The 19,162-nt window shown below is 40.4% G+C and overlaps 1 pseudogene; it reads left to right on the forward strand.

Moving 5' to 3' along the window:
- Nucleotides 1–1,200: 1,200 nt before the first annotated feature.
- LOC114696850 overlaps nt 1,201–19,162 on the forward strand; it is a 71,862-nt pseudogene continuing 53,900 nt past the window's right edge.

Below are 19,162 nucleotides of genomic sequence, written 5' to 3' on the forward strand. Positions count from 1 at the left end.
TATAATCTATTTCCTCCTCTGACAGCCAGTTTATCAAGCTAATATAACTATTGACCTAAATGATATCATATTATGTCTAATATGTGACTCAGTTTCTCCTCCTCATTGCCACTCCTTAAATTCCTCCTAAGCTAGGTAGTAGGCTACCAGCAATACAACAAGCATATTAGTGATGAGTTATGTTGAACCTTTGAACAGTACATTTTTAAAGTCATTAATGTAGAGATTACTTAAGAGGCAAGGAAGATAATTCAAGACAATAACACTCAGAGAAAGAAATTGTTCAAAAACTGAAGATTTAAGGAGTATTTTTGTATAAACTTCCTGTAGTTTAAATTTAAGAGCAATTATTTGACCTTTTCATTCATATCTAATTTTGCCATCATGGAAATGAAATTGAATACAATTTCATTGTTTTGATGTGGGCCTGAATCAGTGGAGGACACCCATGGCTCCCCCAGACTTCTTGGTCCGGGGCAAGCACAACCAGCAGCCACCCGAGGTCCCCAGGCACAGGCACAGGAGGGAGGAAAGGCTACAGCTCCGTGCCATCTCTTATGGCTGGGGTGGGCAGGACTCTATCAAGTGCCGCCTGTGACCCTACCACAGTCCCGGCACCAGACAGGCACCATTGTGGTGAGAGAGTACAGGGTGGTGAGCTGGAAGGGGGGCGGGCAGAACAGTTTGTAGGCTGGGGAGAGAGGCAGATCTGGAGAGGTCAGAGTGGTAAGGAACAGGCTATCATGAATGACCTGCTGGCCACCCGAGTCCAGAGAAAATTTCTGGGCCTGGGCTATGGCCAAGGTTCAGGGCTCTGGAGCAGCCGAGGGGGCATGTGCTGATGTCTATGGCTCCTATCACCCCTAGGGACCTTGCAGGGGACTGTGGTATGGGCCACCACCTGGGGCCCTGTTTGTATCTGAGGGCCACGCTGCCATGGGGCCATGACAATCTAGGTAACCAGCAAAGCCACCTGGGACCATGGTGTCATCCTGGCCCTGGCTGCTGCCGAAGACCATATCTGGGTCTGTGGTCCAGCTGCAGCCAGGTTCTGTGTTGATGTCCCTGGCTCATGTTGAATCCAGGGGCCATGTGGATGCCTGGGGTCTGGGCTGAGGCCTTTAACTATGTTGGTGTCCAAGGGCTCTGTTGCAGTTGGTGTCGGGTCAGTTTGGGTGACCAGTGCTGACAACTGTGACTATGGTATCCTCTGGACCAGGGCAGTGGCTGAGAGCCACATCTGGGTCTGTGGCCGTGCTGCAGCCAGGTTCTGAGCTGATATCTGTAGTTTCTGAGACCATTGAAGACCCAGCCAATGCTGGGGTCTGGGCATTTGGGGCCATGTTGATGGCAAAGGGCCACACAGCCACAGGTGCCATCCATGCTAGTCCAAGTGGCCTGCACAGCTGCCTAGGACCATGGTGACATCTGGGCCCAGGCTGCTACCTAGGATCATTTCTGAATCCTACCACAGCCAGGGTCTATATTGATATTGGTGGCCCATATTGCCACCAAAGACCACATACATGTTTATGTTTGGTTTCTTAATTTTGTTTTGTTTTTCTTTTAAATTTGGATTTGATTTTGGAAGAGGTTGCAAGGGTAAAGGGCAGATGTGAAGGGATAGGGAGATAAGTAGGATCTGAATGCATAATGTGAAATCCAATTAATCAAAAAAAAAATCACTGTTTTGCTTGTGGCTATTGAACATCACTTATTCAAGAGGTTATCCTTACCCTATTGTGTCTTAAAGAGGAACATCTTTAATATAAAGATGGCTGAACCTGAGTTATCTGAGTTTCTGTGATAATTATTTGTGGTGATATTTTGTTTGTGATATAACAAATAAAAGCTTACCTGAAGATCAGAGTTTGGAACTAACCCACTAGTTAGCCATAGAGGCCAGGCAGTGATGGCACACACCTTTAATTCCAGCATTGAGGAGGCAGAGGCAGACAGATCCCTGAGAGTTCAAGGCCACCCTGGACTACACAAGATCGATTCTATCTAAAAGAGAAACAGAGCCAGGCAATGGTGGCACACACCATCGACCCCAGCACAAGGGAGGTGGAAACAGGAAGTGATATGGCTGAGCTGAGAGAGGAATATAAGGCAGGAGGAAACAGGAACTCAGGTCTCCTATCAGCTGAGGATTTTGTAGTGGTAAAAGCTAATGGCTGGCTGTTCTGCTTTTCTGATCTTTCAGCTTTCACCATGATATCTGACTATAAGATTTTATTAATAAGATCAATTAGGATTCATGCTACAACTATTTCTTCTAGATCCTCTCTGGTGATAGATTATACATATGTCTTAATACTGACAGTCGATTTTCTCTGGGAATGATATTCTTGGTTGGCTATGTTTATTTATTTATTTTTTTAGTACTTTAAATTCTATCTTGGTATTATCTGACTGTATTGGTGTTTTGGTAGCATAACTGTTTTTATTGACGGTAATGTGGGATAGACTCCTGTCTTCATCAGTGTTCTATTGCTGTGAAGAGAGACCATGGCCAGGGCAACTCTAATAAAGAAAACATTCAACTGGAGCTAGCTTACAGTTCAGAGGTTTAGTCCATTATTGTCATGGCAGGAAGTATAGTGGCATGCAGGCAGACATGATGCTGGAGAAGGAGCTAAGAGTTCTATCTCTGGATTTACAGGCAGCAGGAAGAGAGAGAGTGACACTGGGCCTGGCTTGAGCTTCTGAAACCTCAAAGCTCACCATTTGTGACACACTTCCTCCAACAAGGCCACACCTCCAATAATGCCACTCCCTATGAGTCTAAGGGCCATTTTCATTTAAACCACCACAACAGGGGAGGTGAGCTGTCTGTAACAAGCTGTTGTTTCCCTTGGGTTTTGCCAGGGTGATCATGATGTGTTTCTGTGATGTCTAATGCTTGCGGCTCTGAGGGCTTCTTGGACATCCAGCTTGGAGTTCAGAAGAGTATCATTGGATGGTCTTCACAAATTACTTCCCAAGCTTCTGCATGCTTTTCTTTTGCTCTTTTATTAAAAACAGATTCTTTTCTCACGTAATATATCCTGATTATGGTTTCCCCTCCCTCTACTCATCTCAGTTTTCCCCCTCATGCCCTCCCATCTGGATCCACTCCCTTACTGTCTGTCACTAAAAACAAAACAAAACAACAAAAACAGACTTCTAAGAGATAATAATAAAATATAATAAGATAAAGCGAAAACTATCACGTTTGAGTTGGACAAGACAAATCAACAGGAGAGTCCAAGAGAAGATACAGGGATCAGAGACTCACTCATTCACACTCGGGAATCACATAAAAACACTAAACTACAAGTCATCATATACACACAAAGGACCCAGTACGGACCCGGCAGGCCCTATGTATGCTGCCCCAGTCTATGTGAGTTCGCTATATTCTTTTCTTTCACAATCCATAACATACTCACTATGCCTATCTAGTTTTGCTGTGTTCCCTATTTACTGTGCTCTTTTCTCTATTTTAACCTTCAGTGTCCACATACCTCTGTCTTAATAATTTGTGGTGACCTATGTTCTAGTTTATGAATTATTTTTACTCTTCTCTAAGACACACAGTTAAGCTTATCTGTTGATCTTGTGTTTTCAGTATTATATTTCTTCCATAAAAAATTTTTCTTTGTTTTTAATACATTTTTTAAAATTACTTATTTGTTTGTGTGTGGGGGTGTTTTTTGTCATGTATGTGTCTGGTGATCTTGGAGTCTACAAGAGGACATTATGTCCCCCAGATCTAGAGTTACAGATGATTGCGATCCACCATGTGGGTGATGAGAATTGAACCTGAGTCTACTAGGAGAGCAGTAGTGTCTTAACCACTGAGCTGTCTCTCCAGCCCCTTAATACACTGTGCTTCTAAAATCCATGCATAAGATGCTGATGTTGGTCACACTTATAGTCTGTGTTTATTGCCTATATTCTGTCTTATACATAGAGGCACACACATGCACAAAAGCACACATTTGTCTAATTTATCCTATATACTAATTTAAGGAGTTTACACAGATTTTCATTCAAAATATATCATACAGGCTCTGAAGTTAGGGCTTAATCACACACTCTGAATGTAAGAAAACTGTTTGCTGGATTTTAACCTCTGAGAAGATTGATCTATTCACATTTTGCCTCCTTATTTACCTATATGGTTGTATTTCCGAGTCCTTAACTGAAATCCTTGGCTATTTACAAAAGCTCTCTGTGGCCAAATTGAACAAAAGTCCATTTGGCTCATTTGTTTAAAAAAAAAAAATGCCCCGAAGTCTGCTTGGTCTTTGGTATCATTTTTCCATTGGTTTCTTCTCTTTACAATCATCTGAAACTTTGAGGTAGGTATGTGCTTATATGGGGAAAAGCTATAACAAACCTGATGCTCACAGGGCTGGAGAGATGCCTCAGCCCCTAAGAGAATTTGCTGCTCTCACCGAGGGCCTGGGTTCAGTTCCCAGCATCTACACTAGGGGCTCACAGTTGCCTGTCACTACAGCTCCAAGACATCTGACACCCTCTTCTGGCTTCTGTGGGTACTTACAGATATGTAGTGCACATACACATATTCAGGTACACACCCACACCCACACATGCACACTCTTGTGCACATACACACACACTAAATAAATCTTTTACAAAGTTATACTCTTATCTATGAGTATGAGGAGAAATGTTTATAGATTGTTGTCAGGGATTATGCTGGTTTCGTAAAATTAGTGGTTATAGATTGTGGTGATATTTTAATTGTGCTGAAATGTGATTTTATTTGTATGTTAATAAATAAAGTTGCCTAGAGATCAGAGGTAAAAGCCAGCCATTAAGCAGAAGACTGGCAGTTGTAGCTCACGCCCTTAATCCGATCACATGGCAGTCAGAGTCTCTGTGTGGTCAAGGACACAGCCAAGCGTGGTGACCTGAGCCTTTAATCCCAGTACCAACCATAGAGACCAGGAGGTTTGTATAGGCAGGCAGTGACGAGGAAATCATGTGGCTGGGCTTAGAGCCAATGAGAAGGCAGAACAGGAAAGCAATAAAACACAAGTCACACAGGAAGAAGGTCTCTCTCTATGGGGAAGCAAAGGCAGGAAGGTGGTAAGATTAGGTAGTTGTGACTCTCTGATCTCTTTGGCTATTTACCTCTGTATTTGGCTCTGTGTTTCTTATTTACTAAGACTGTTTAGAAATTTGTCTACAGTAGATTCTTCTCCAATAATCATGATGTCATTAGCAAGGGGTAGCCAGCTAGGTTTCCAGTACAAGCACGGTAACCCTCTTGTTGAGAGGGTCAGGTACAATCAGGGAGCTATTAGTTACCACTGAGGTATGTGTGCCACTTCTGCATCCATGGGATTATTGTGCTACATTGGTTGTTGCATGCAGTAACAATTAATGAAAAAGGAGGCTGTGATTTTGAAGGTGGGCAGTGAGTGGTATATGGGAGGGTCCTGAGTGATGTCCACTTCTCTATGGGCCTTTGTCTTTGGGCTCTGCCTGATTTGGTAGCTCTAAGCTTTTGATGTTCAGTCTGCAACCCTGTGGAGCTGCTATAAGCTTTAGGCTGCTGCTCTCCTGAAGAGAAGGTGTTGTGAAGTATTTGCAAGTCCACTTCAATACACATTCTCCGTAATACCGACCCTCATGGTTATAAATGTCTTGCTGAATCGTTCTTGCCTGTAACCATGAGCAACACCTTCTTGTTTTGTTGTGCTTCTTGGTCAGTAGACTAGTTTGTTACAAGCGATTCTGAAAAGTGGAAGTCCTGGAGCCTACATTTGTACTGAAAAATTAATTATTATGGCAAAAGAATTGTGGAAATCTGAATTAGAAAAATTTACCTGAATTAAGTTTCTTATGGCCACAAACAATATAGCCAACATTTTAACAGAGTGCTAGCATAAATAAGGGCACAAGCCAGGAAACATTATACCTCAAGGTTTGGGTATTTCAAAAAGTCTAATTGCCTGAAAAATAATTTTTAAGGTTATCACTGGATCTCTAAGGTAAGAACCTAATACAGTTACATAATAGGAGAAATATCTAAGTACATATAAGTATGCTTGGTCTAGATAAGCGCAGTTATGGGGAGAGTTAGTGATGGGATTAAGTAAGACTGAAAGTACTTAAGGACTTGGAGAAGGGACAGAAGTGATCTGAATTGATTTGAACATCAAATATTTCCAGGAAGTAGACTTTATCTAAATTGAAACATGAAACTTCAAGCCCTTAGGGCTAGCCACCAAAGCCCAATATTCTTCCAGATAGCATCGAATGACAATATAAAGCTATATCACATGGTTCAGGCACGGGAGATACAAAGGGCCTTTCTTCACTAGGAGGTGATTTGAACATTACAAAACAAAACAGTGGTAACAATTATGTTCTCACTGACTGAGTTCCATGAGCAATGAGATATAAGTGCCTTAAATTAAGTACTGCTGTAACCCCCACAAGTTTATGAATTAAATGTCAGTCTCACTTTGCAGATGAGGATCCAGAAGTATAGAGGACAAATAGTTTGTTTAGGAGTCAACTGAAAAAGGACGAGATGGAACCAAAACTCAGGCATCTGGTTCCAGATATTACACTCTCGTGTGCCACAGTATACTATCTAAGCTGAAATTCTTGATTCTACAGGTTTTTACCTTTTCTGAACTTGAGCAGTAGAAATAATCAAAAATCACAATAATAATGTATAATTTGTTTATCCTTGCCGGGGTGGGGGGGTGCATTACAAATGGTGTATTAATGGATTTCAACTTATTTGCTATGTGCATTGCTTAATAAATCAGGATAAGAAACCAGGGATATTCTCTGATAGATTTTAATTTCTAAATAATGCATACAAAATAGAACAAATTAATACTATAGTGAGATGTAAATATGCAGTCTTTATGCATGTTTATACAAATAAGCTTACTATGCACATAGTCATTTTCTACCTCAGTCAATTCTTATATAAATATTATAGGTGTGGACTTGATAGAATTTCAAAATGTCATTTAATATCATTTTAATGTCGACTCTGAATATACTGGTATTGTATTTCAGTAACTTTTTAAAGTATACTTTTGGTGTATTCAAAACAAAAGAATCTAAAGCCTCTTTTGTTATGTAAGTTATATGTCATAATCTTTGCTATCATTTCTCTTATTTACAATTCATCAGTGAAAACCAATGCTATATGCTTTACTTCTAGGTCAGACAAAGCTAGAGGACCACAGAGATGGTTCAGGGGTTAAGTGTGATTGCTGGGGTAACAAGCCTGTTGTCCTGAACACAGCTGTGACTCCAGCCCCAAGAGATCCAACACCCTCTGCTGGCTTCTGCACCCATATATACATGCATCACACAGACAAATAAGTCAATTAAGATATTTTTATGCCAGGTGTGATGGGGCACACCTTTAGTCCCAGCACTGGAGATGTAGAGGCAGGAAGATCTCTGTCACGTTGGGACCAGTCTGGTTTATATAGTGAGCTCCAGATTAGCCAAAACTACAGAGTAAGATGGTACATCAAACAAAACAAAACAAAAACAAAAATGAAAACAAAACAAATAAGATAGATTACAGACATTATGTGCTTGTGGCCATTTCATGTCATACGGCTGGCAAAACCAGGCCATTTTCTATGTCTTCATCATTAATAGAAAAAAAAAATTTGAGTTCAACTCGGCGGGTGTTGAAGAATCAATAATTAATTTTACATCTTATGATGAATCTGGAAACCACAATAAAATCATTTTAGCATAAATCAAGCATTAGATTTACTGTTTTTGAAAGGTTATCAAAATAGTATCAAAAAGTGCTATTTTCTTTCAGTGTGATTATGACAGGTGACTGCCTTAATTAACTGTAGCTGTGTCTCAACATTTTTGAGCACTTTCTGACACAGCTCTTTAAGGGCTTGCTGGAAAGCTGTTTTTTTTTTTTTTTTTTTTTTTCCCTCTTCATTTCTAAGGACTTCAAAGGAGTCTGGTATTTCAGGAGACTGTCAAAATGTGCTGATGCATATTTGAAAGAGCACATATTTTTATAGCTTGCCGTAGTTTGTGCGCATTATTATTTTTCTCGGGTTTCCAGCTGTAGACCTATATAATGGAAAAGAAGTCTGTGTGTGGGAAATACCAGGCTTGTCACAGGACAAAGGAGGCCATCCACTGTCTGTGACTTTTCTCCAGAAGAAATTAAGAGAAGAATCCGTCAAATGTTAATGTTAAGAACTGAGAAACTCTGGAATGTTTGTCCAGAGTCCCCTGGCCCAGAGCAAAGGCTCTTACAGTGCTGGGCTCCAGGGAAGACTTCAGCCAAAGTCAACATGAGCAGAAACTCCATCTGATGGGGCTGTGGAAACAGCTGGAAGCATTTAGCAGGAAAACCACCTCAAATTCCTCTCCCAAAAACACTGATGGCATGGGAGATGTGGGGTGGGGGGTGGGGAGGGCAGCTGTCAGGTTCTCTCTTCAGCTGTGGTCATAAAAAAATATTTTCTTTCCCTGAAAACTGTAAATATGTGTGTTCAGCCTTGGTCATAATAAACATCCAACCAAAATGTCTTTCCTTTTCCTTAAATTAGCCCATGTTGGGTCCTTTTTGGTATATTAATCAGCATTTGCTTTCATGTTTTGTTTTTTTTTTTAATTTTAAGCTTTTCTTTTTAAGATCTACTACCCTTATGCCTCATTTTCTAAATGAAATTGGATAGCATCCAGACTACTATTAGGGGCCAGCCTGTCCAATGAATGTTTCATCCTGACAAAGTTTTTAGTTAGTAAAACTGCAGTCATTAATTATTTGCTACAAACATTTTCCTTCATTGTTCTAGATAGCAACTTTGGCAACGTGATTCTTAAGAAGAAAAATTTAAATCCACGCAACCTGGCAAATGGATTTTTCTAGTTTTGCTGATGTAGAGTGACCAGTTGAAAATTATGTGTTTGTAAGTTCTACAAGAAGGTTTGACATAGCCATATGTTGTGAGATATCCACATGCTCGAACAGCACACACATCATCTCAAAGTTCCTCATTCTGGTGTGAGGAGCAGACCTGAGATCTACATTCTGTAGTTGGTATTTTACCCTTTGGGGGCCTGCCACCCAGCTTCCAAATAAGTACATGGAGACTTATTCTTACTTATGAATGCCTGGCCTTAGCTTGACTTATTTCTAACCAGCTTTTCTTAAATTATCCCATCTACCTTTTGTCTCAGGGCTTTTACCTTTCTCTATTCTATATTAGCTTCTTTCCTTCTTACTCCATGACTGGTTGAGTGGCTGGGTGGCTGGCCCCTGGCATTCTCTCTCCTCCTTTCCTCACTTTGCCTTCTTCTGTCTTTTTCTGTTTATTCTGTCTGCCTGGCAGCCCCTCCTATTTCTCTCTCCAGCTTAGCTATTGGCCATTCAGCTCTTTATGAGACCAATCAGGTTTTTAGACAGGCAGAGTAACACAGCTTTACAGTGTTAAACAAATGCAACATAAAAGAATGCAACACATCTTTACATCATTAAGCAAATATTCCACGGCATAAAAGAATGTAACACATCTTTAAATAATATTCCACAACAACGTTCTTAGTCAAGCTCCTACACAGGATCCGATGACACTGGTAATCCAAGCTGCACTGTCGTAACCATCACATACTATATTACCAGTACTTGGGTTATAAAATTGTATAATTGGAACCTTTTGCTGCTTGACCAACATGTCCTAGCGTGTCCCTTAAAACACTGTACTACAAAGTTTGGCATTTGTAGAGCTATATAATATCATACATTGACAATGCATTTGGGGAAAAAAAGACTTTTCACTCTACTTATAGAAAGTGAATTTTGATCTTGTGATCAAAGCTTTGAAAATTATCATTAGTCTTATAACTATAGCTATAGGTAGAACAAAGAATGAAACATGGGGAAACCAAGAAGAGAAAAAAAGCCAAAATAACACCGTTTCACTTCTGCACATTCAGTATCTGAAAAGTCCATAGTGTGGTTTTATACTGGACAAACACAAGTGACACACATATGTGTCTAATTACTTTTATAGCGAGTACCAAACCAAGGGTCAAATGAGGGACAGACAGGCACTCTACCACTGAGTGCTGTTTAGTTTTAATCATTGAGACAAGTCTCACATATAATTTTTATTTATTTTTTTACTTACTTGCTTGAAATAAGTTTTGTTATATAACTCACTCTATAGACTAGGCTAGCCTCAAATGTATAAAGATCTGCCTGCCTCTACCTCCACAGTGCTGGGGTAGAGGTGTGCATCACCACACTCAGCTTATACTTCTTTTTAAAAGGTGTGTTTTATGCCTACTGTTGATTAGATAGCTATTGAATTATTACTGTTTTATAATTTTGTGGTAAATTCAGTTTTGGAAACAAGTCTCAATTCTATGTATAATGTATGTCATCTAAATTTGAGATATTATCTCAGAGGTGACTTGCATGATTGAGCACTCTACTTCCAAAGTACTAAATAACACCTAACAATTATCCTCCCCAAAGAATGGGGAATATTTCATTCATTTATTCACTGTTTCCAAAGTACTAGGAATATCTCATATTCCTAATATGGCAGTAAACTTAGTGAATCCCATTCCTTCAAGGAGATTATTATGTTCCATTACAAGTGCAACACGCAGGTAAAGAAATAAATACGTGTATGTCAGGTTTGGGTGATGCTTTTGTTGAGACATAAAACAAGAGAAGTGAGAAGAGAGCACACTGAGTTTATGGGCTGCTTCTTCCTTTGAGGTGATCAGGAGAAATCTCCTTGGGGTAGTGATTTGTCCATGCAAATGTGTCATGCTATGAGAAACCAACCTGTAGTGGGTAGCCATTCCAGCTTTGACCTGGAAGTTCCAACCCCCATTGAGGCTTCGGTAACTGTCACGCCTACAAGGCGGGGCTGAGAGAGGACCCTGAAGACCCGAGATCTGGATGCGCAGACTCTCTTGGTTCCTGGACCCTGGACACTGGAGCTAGACCGAGCAGGGTTCTCCAGAGACACCACCGGACTGCGTCACACTTTTCCCAGACCCTGTAAACTATCCCTTCACTTGTAAGTTACCCCACAAAATAAACCTCCCTTTTAACTATGTGGAGTGGCTTTAATAATTTCACCAATACCAGCCCATGTGTCTAGTGTTCAGAAAAATTTTCCAGGGAGCGGGAAATTTCCCCAGAGTAAAACCTGCTTGGCCCATTCAGGAAAATCTGAAAGTAGTTAGTTGGTGTGGCTGAACACACAGAATGTGGACACAGTAGTGTGACTATGGGTAGCAGGAACCAGACCTGTAGACAGATGTGGGTTTCCAGCCCTCGATCTGGGGTGTGAAGCCATGGGAAAGCTTTGAGCAGAAGCATGAATCAGTCTGACAGATGTTTGAAAGGGTCCCTCTGGACTTGCTGTGGATGATCCCATTGGGAGGCATGGTGATAGTGACTTGGATCAAGATTACAGCAATGAGAAAATAAATAAATAAATAAATAAAGCTAAGGAAAGGTCATATTCTGAACTACCGTGTCCTGAAAATATTTTGAAATGAGCTCACTGGTTTTCTAATGGTTTGGGCATGGGGCAAAAGATAAAATGATGATTCAGACTTTATTCCAAACGTTTTAGTCTCAGCAACTATAAAAGTACATAGAAATCTTCACGGAAATTGTGTTTCTTTGGAAATTGTATGAAGATACTTCACATGCCTATAAGGCCCGAGAAATTATAGAGAAATCCATATAGATTGATTGTGAGGAGTTAAGGCTTATAGGTATGGGAGGAAAGCATATAATAGGTAGAGATCATGATTAATGCTACATGTGGATGGGACTTAAGGTACTGAGCCAAGAAACAAGAACTAATTGCACAAAAAAGGAGAAGTATTGTCAGGCAAATTCCCAAGAGTAGCTTGATAGATCCTCCAAAGCTGGCTGAAGGCAGAAGAATTTTCTCTAAGCTGCAAGACAGCAGCTAGGTTAATGGATGGTTCCAAGAAGACTCATGAAGCCACTAATCTGCCATCATAGTGGAATGCAGCTATTCGGAGGTGTGCAGGATAACACAGTGCTGGCAAGCCAGGATCTCATGTCATGTAGATGAAAAGCTGGACTCTGCCTTTCATTATCTGTATGACCCTGAGCAACATAGGCAACCTCTCTAAGCCTTGGCTCTTTCATCTTCAAAAGAGTGGTCTGAGAATTCGATGAGGTAAGGACTGCAACGTGCACAGCAGAGTGCTTGCAGGGAATCAGTATCAGTAAGTGTGGTCTGTATTACCACCAACTCAAAGACACATTGGATCGGAGTGACACTTGGTGGTCAGAGTCCCAGGAGGCAGCAGAGAGCAGAGCACCCACAGATCTCCTTTGCCAATATGAGAGAGAGCAGCTGTTCTCCAGATGGAAGTCAGGTGTTTGCAATGTCTCATGGGTTTTCCTCCGTGAAGTCTACTGAGATGTCACCGTAAAAGGTTGTCACACCTCTGATGTGGAAAGCCAGGCTTTTCTCACCTTAATCAAGTTTGGGGTGAATTATATATTTTGAAAATCGCTCTAAAGCAATAGGAATGCAATTATCATTTGTAATAAAAGTTTTTCTTGAAATATACATTTTGTGTTTACAATTCAACAGAAATATGAATAGAGATAAGCAGGCACCATGAGAAAAAATATCCAGAATTGTATAGTGAATTGCAATCCTTTTTATTTCAGAAAGGTTCAATATGACATATTTTATGTTAGGCATTTAGCTACCTAACTGTTTTATAGGTTAGAACTCAAAGTCAAGTGCATTCATGCTTTAATATACAATTATATGTGCATAGCAGAGCAAATTATGAAGAGTGGTTATGCCTCAGTGATTTGGGGCTTTTCATTTAATGGCAATTTAAACTTTTTCCATAGTTATTTCTTCTATAAATGAATCAAAACTTACAACCACATTCAGAGCTAATCTAAATGATATGCTTTTAAGATCAATCTTTATTCATAAAAGCAGAAGTATTGAGTTCACACACAAGATCCACAAGTGACACTTCATTTTTCAGAGAGTTGCAAGGACCTTGTTGGGAAAACGCTGGCGAATTCTCCTCATTAAGTCTGGCTTTTGTTAAACCTTCCTCCGTTCACTCATTTGCTTTAAACAGGAACCCAAAGTGGTCCCAGATGTGGGGACAAGTGAAGTCAGAATACTAAGAAAATATTTGCAAGTAATCTGTGTTCACCCACTTGGCATAATTTAAATAATTTTGTTTGTTACTTTATCTCAAGTTATAGAATCTGTTTCTTTAAAATTAAATTACAAATAAATGTTAGATTACCTCTCCAAGCCCATATTTCAATGACTATTGCAATATTTTTGAGTAATCTTATCAACTTCCTTGTGTTTCCTCAAACTTCCCTCAGCTCCACCCATAGATAATGAAGGAATACAACCAATCTCTTGGGTCCCTTCTGGAAATTTTTAGGTAGAGGAAACCACTAGAAAGTATACTACCACTGTGTTTTGTGGATCCCCATGCATTTCTTTGAAGCCATACTTAAAGGCACTGTTCTTTTTAAGGTAAAATTAGGCTCGCTGGATAGATTTGTCACAATAATGTCCCTGTGACCCAATATTGGCAGAAGGACTTCGAGTGAGGAGAGGTTTGCTTGCCTCCTAGGTAAGAAGATCCAATGCACCATGGTGGAGCAGGCATGGTGCTTGGAGAGCTATGTCTGCAGTAGTGTGAACATGAAGTGGCAGAAACTCACAGGTTAGGAGAACTGGAAGCAGAAAACTGGGCCAGAAGTGGGGCTGGGCTAGAACTTTCAGAGACCTGGCCTCAGAGACCCATCCCATTAACCTGGTGTTCATGACTGAAGGTGCCACAGTCTCTGAAAATATTAGCCAAGCCAGGGTCCCAATGTTCAGATTCATTAGCTTGAGGAAGATATTTCAGATGCAAGCCACAATTAGATGTCTGTCTTATTTCAAAGAGTAGAGACTACCTAAAAGAACTTCATCTAATTAGTATTTATACCAAATATGATTTAGCTGTCAGCCATTATTGACTGCTATAAATGGCTTCATTAACACAAAAGTAAAAATGTTTTAGTGTTGGAATTTACTCAGGTTGATTGCTTTGGCTACCAAGGAAACCTCCCACTTAATAAATGATGCACATTGTAGGTATTTGCTCTTCGCCATTCTTAGAAGACACCCTAAACCCTCGAAACATCTTAAGGAGATATAATTGATATTTTCTGCGCATATCTTGAATGTAACACAGTGCTTGAGTTTGCCAGTAACCATTTCATGAGATAATACAGAAGCAGAACTGTTGAGCCCAAGCAAATTATCCTCATAAACTCAAGCAAGTGTCATGGATTCTCCTCAAGGCCAACTCTCACGGCCAAGAGAAACTGGCCTTCATCAAGCACTGGATGACCCAGCACAGCTGTTTAAAAGAGGAGCCCAGAACTGGGAAGCTGTTTTCCGAGGATTTAGATAGTGCATTGCTTATTTATAGCTGATCCTTGGCTTTAGAGGTTACAGAACACTTGTTTATAATACCTAGTAATTGGCCACATTGTTTATTTATTATTCATTATGCAAGCAATTTTGAGGGATTATTTCATTATTTATTTGACTGCTTTAAAGACCTCTTACTGATATAAAATGTAAATATTCCAAATGTCTTAAATTGGACCTTGCAGGAAACAATAGGAATCACATGATTTTTCATTTCTGACTTGGGAAACAAGCTTCACTGTGAAATCTCTCAGGAGGACTTAGCAACGCTGACCCTGCCATGAGCAACACAACCCAGGTTCTTTCCTGAGACCATTTAAAATTATTTGGCTAGGAGGAGAGAACCATGGGGAAGAATGCAGTTCATGAGGTGAACTGAGCTGAACCACATGAAGAATATCTGGAAAGAAAAATGATTGCTTCCTGTTTGCACCTATGATTCCATCAGGCTTATGGAAGCCTGGTGTCTATAAATAAGGCTTAGTTAGTATTGGCACTAAATTAAAACATTTAGCCTTCAGTGAATTCATCTGTTGTGAGTGTTTCTGAAAATTCGTGTGATAATTTTTTATTATCTTATTTTTTGAAATTAAAATATAATTACATCATCTCTCCCTTTCCTTTCCTTCTCTCTACTTCTCCCATGTCCCCTTCCTCACTCCCTCTCAAGCTGTTGGCTTTTTCTTTTATGAGTCTCTCTCTCTCTGTGTAAATGTATTTGTAAATATATATTTTGTTATATATTTACATAAATATATATGTGTATAGTTAATAAAATACGTATGCTACATTCTGCCGAATCTTTTTATGCTTGTATGTATATGACTTCAGAGCTGACCACTTGGTACTGTAATAATCCATTAGGGGATCTTATCCTTGGAAACACAAATTCACTAATTGTCCCTCTTTGAATCATTCTTGGTTATTTATATTTCTTTAGACATGGAGCCCTGTGAGAATTTTCTCTCCCATGATATCATGTCTGTTGGTATTGTCACTGGTCATGTCTTCTTTTTGTGAAATCATTGCTGTAACTTCCCTGTCATTTCTAGGAGACAAAATTTTATAACAAAATTCTTGGTTCTCTATCTTAAAATCTTTTCTGTCCCCACTTCTAAGACATTCCTGAACCTGAGGTGCCAGAGTTGTGTTATAGATGTATCCACTGGAGCTGGATACCACACCATCAGTTCATTTTTGCATTTTGACCTGTTTTAGTTTTCTGTAATAATCTCCTTCTGTCACAAAGAGAAGCTTCTTTGATGAAGGGATGATATGTAACAAGTTTCCTCCAAGATAGAAACCTTCCATCCTCCAGGGATGCATTTTGAGATTTAACTTCCAGGAAAGCATACATCTCAAAATAGCATCTGGAAGTCCCTGAAACTGACCAGATTCACTAGGCCCCTCCCTGTCAGAGTAACCAATAAAAGCTGAGAGTCACTCTGAGATGAGCAGAACAGAGCTTTAAGGAAGACTCAAACAAGCTGAGCTTCAAGACACAGAGACCAGACCAGCTATCGGGGAGAAGCAGAAACCTGTCAATCTGCCTGGTAGAGGTTTAGACCAACTGAGGCACCTGTTGAACTGTATGTAGGCTGTGCAGTGGCCTCCAGGTTCCCAGCTTTGTGTGCTGTCACTCATGCTAGGGTGGACATTGGTGATGTAGCTATTTTTGAGTCATTTCTGCTTCTATACATAACCCTCACCCACACTCCTGTAAGTAACCTCAATAAAACACATTGGTTCACCAAGTTGGACCGTGGTGGTATCCTTACTTTGGTCTGCTGTGGGGTCCCTCTTGGGGGTGAGTAGACATATGTTTTCTATCTCCCCAGGAAAAGTTTGTCGTACAACAGAGGGTGAGAGCTACATTTTTCTGCGAGTATAAAGGCAAGTTTCATAAGACAATTAGGACTCATGCTGGTCTAGTTAAGTGAAAATAGTGCATTCTCCTCTAAGATCCACAGCCTCACCAGCCCTGTGTAGCTGCAAGTTTTCTTGTACCAGTCATGAGTTCTTTCCTGTTGAGTGGGCCTTGCATCCGATTATCCACCTGTTGGTTTCTCCAAAGACAGAAGTGTCACTAATGCATCTTTAGAGATACCTTGCCGTGCGGGTCCTCATTGGGAATCATGGGTGTCACAGCTGGGGAGGGCTGTGGATTATTTCCCTCCCTTGGTGGCCTTCCTGTCCTGGCAACTTCTCACACTCCGAGCACTAGACCCCAGGAAGGAGACTTCTGCGTCAGATCCAGCTAGAACTTTCCTAGTCTTCTGTCTGAAGTGTGTAGTGTTTTCAACAACAGGGCCTTACTGTCAATGTCTGGGAGGCAGTCAACAGCAAGAGCAATCACCTATTGTGTCTAGGAGTCTCTTGGATTCCCCTCACCAATAATTCAAAGGAGGTTTGCTATGCCTTGTACTGGCATTTTGTTAGATAGTGTGTGGCTCCTGTGGGAGCATTGTCAGTCCTAATGGATGTGTGTGTGTGTGTGTGTGTGTGTGTGTGTGTGTGTGTGTGTGTACATACTAGCTCTCTCCCTCTTTCTGTATGTACATATGTACCCAAGGGAAGGGAGCTTTAATTATGAAGGAGTGAAGGAGGGAAGTCAATACAGAAGAAGAGGGGAACAAATAAGGATGCTGGACAAACCTTAAGGAATCATATTCATTTATTTTTGTTCCCCTTTATTTAGCACATCACTATTCCTTATCAAAGAAATATACAGAAATGGCAGTCCCCTCAGAGGAAGGGAGGCATCTCAGCTGAAATCACCTACCTACACCAAGCTGTGACCCACCTGGTTGGGATAGACTCTTTTGGATGTGTGTTTGGAAATTGCCTCAGGGTTCTTATCTGAGCAGTAGGGATACAGCGTACCTTTGACTTGATCAACTGATCATTGACATTCTCTAGCCATACCTGTTGGCAGAAAGAAAATTAGTCTTCAGGAGCCCTCATGTTTTGGTTTATGATTGGTGTTTTTTGTGGTTTTATTGTAGAAAGTACATGGAAAAGGAGGCTAGGGAGACTAAATGTGAAATGATGTTGAAAATAACCTTTCAGTTTACCATTAAGTGGGCAGTCTAAGCATTTGAGGTTTGGTGGAGAGACTATGGGTACAGTTGATCAGCAGATTACTCCTTCAGGTGTCTGTCCCAGTCCACTGTCTCTAGGTTATGGGAGAGCCTCTTGTTCTGCACTTGGATTTCGCCATCTTTAAATAAGGATATTAGTAGCCAACCTCATAAGGTCCCTGTGAATTGACACATTGTATCAGATGTCTCATGTGTATTCTACCCATAGTACCTGTCATATTATAGCAATTAGTTATGAGTAATTGATTGTGTTTACTTAGTTCAAGGGCAAAGAGGTCTAAGAAATAAGAGTGGTAGAGTTATTTAGCAAGGAAACTGTGTCTCTATTGACTTCAAGCATACTTCATACTTACAGAGTCTCATCTCTCTGTTTTGTTTTACATTTATTTTGCTTCTCCACTGGCATGTTCTAGATGAGAATAAATACTTTTTGAAAATAACTAAAACAAAAATGTAGAAACTATAATAGCATTTATATGTCTGTCACTGAAGTATCTGAAGGTATTTTATCATTGTTAAACCCTTTCCTTGGAAAACTGTAATTTGTTCAAGAACAGGCTTTTGACTTTCAGGTGTTAGATATTTGTGGCATCCAAAGGAATTGATGAATTACAGAGAACTCCAAATGATGGTTCAGGCTATAGCTATAATCTGCAAGTACAACAATAGTGATAGCTTCCATTAAGTGAGCATCTAGGCCAGACACTGTTCTTTGAGTTTTAGAGTAAATATATTATTTAGTTATTTCCCTAACCAATAGTAATACATTTATTCTACAAGGTAGGAAAAGTTTGACACAGAGAAACTAAGCAATTGGCCAAGGACACATGGGTGCAATTTCAAAGCTAAGGCTAAAAACAGAACACAATTCCCAGAGCATAAATTGCCCAGTGCTCTCCAAACAGTGTTCTACGTTCACAATGCTTCTCCCTGAGTGATGAGTGTTTAGATTGATGGAGGAAAATCACACTGCCTGCTGTAATGCAATAGGCGTACAGTCTTTACCATTGATGGGTCCCCTTTCTGTCATTTGTTACAGCTCGGACCCAGAGAGCTACACCAATGCTGTGATTACTACCGAAAAGACACTGATGCCTGAGGCTGAGGCAATTGCTTTACAAAGTAAGACCCTCCTTCAATATCTATTACATACATTACTCTCAGCAGAACTCCAATGAGGATATTCTCCTACTTTGTAGTGGTTCTCATTGCTTTCCCAGGTTCTTTCCCAAACTGAAGGAAGATGTCCATGCATCATCTTTGCAGCTTCAGTGACTAATTATCTAAGAGATTTTCCATCCAAGCAAATACCAACACCGCCATCCTAAAGCAGAACATGTGAATCTATGTTTGCTCTTCCCCTGGAGACGATTAAAGGAGACACGCTAAATATGTGGACTGTCTACAAAAGCAAATTAGGAGGAAAATGGCTACCTGGTGAGATACCTGAGGCCTCTCTGGGGTGACTGCCCCGAGGCTTGAGGTGAAGGAGTCTTTCACCATTGTAAAAGAGGCTTAGAGGGGTGCTCTGCCAGC

Source organism: Peromyscus leucopus, chromosome 8a, assembly GCF_004664715.2.
Source record: "Peromyscus leucopus breed LL Stock chromosome 8a, UCI_PerLeu_2.1, whole genome shotgun sequence".
NCBI lineage: Eukaryota > Metazoa > Chordata > Mammalia > Rodentia > Cricetidae > Peromyscus > Peromyscus leucopus.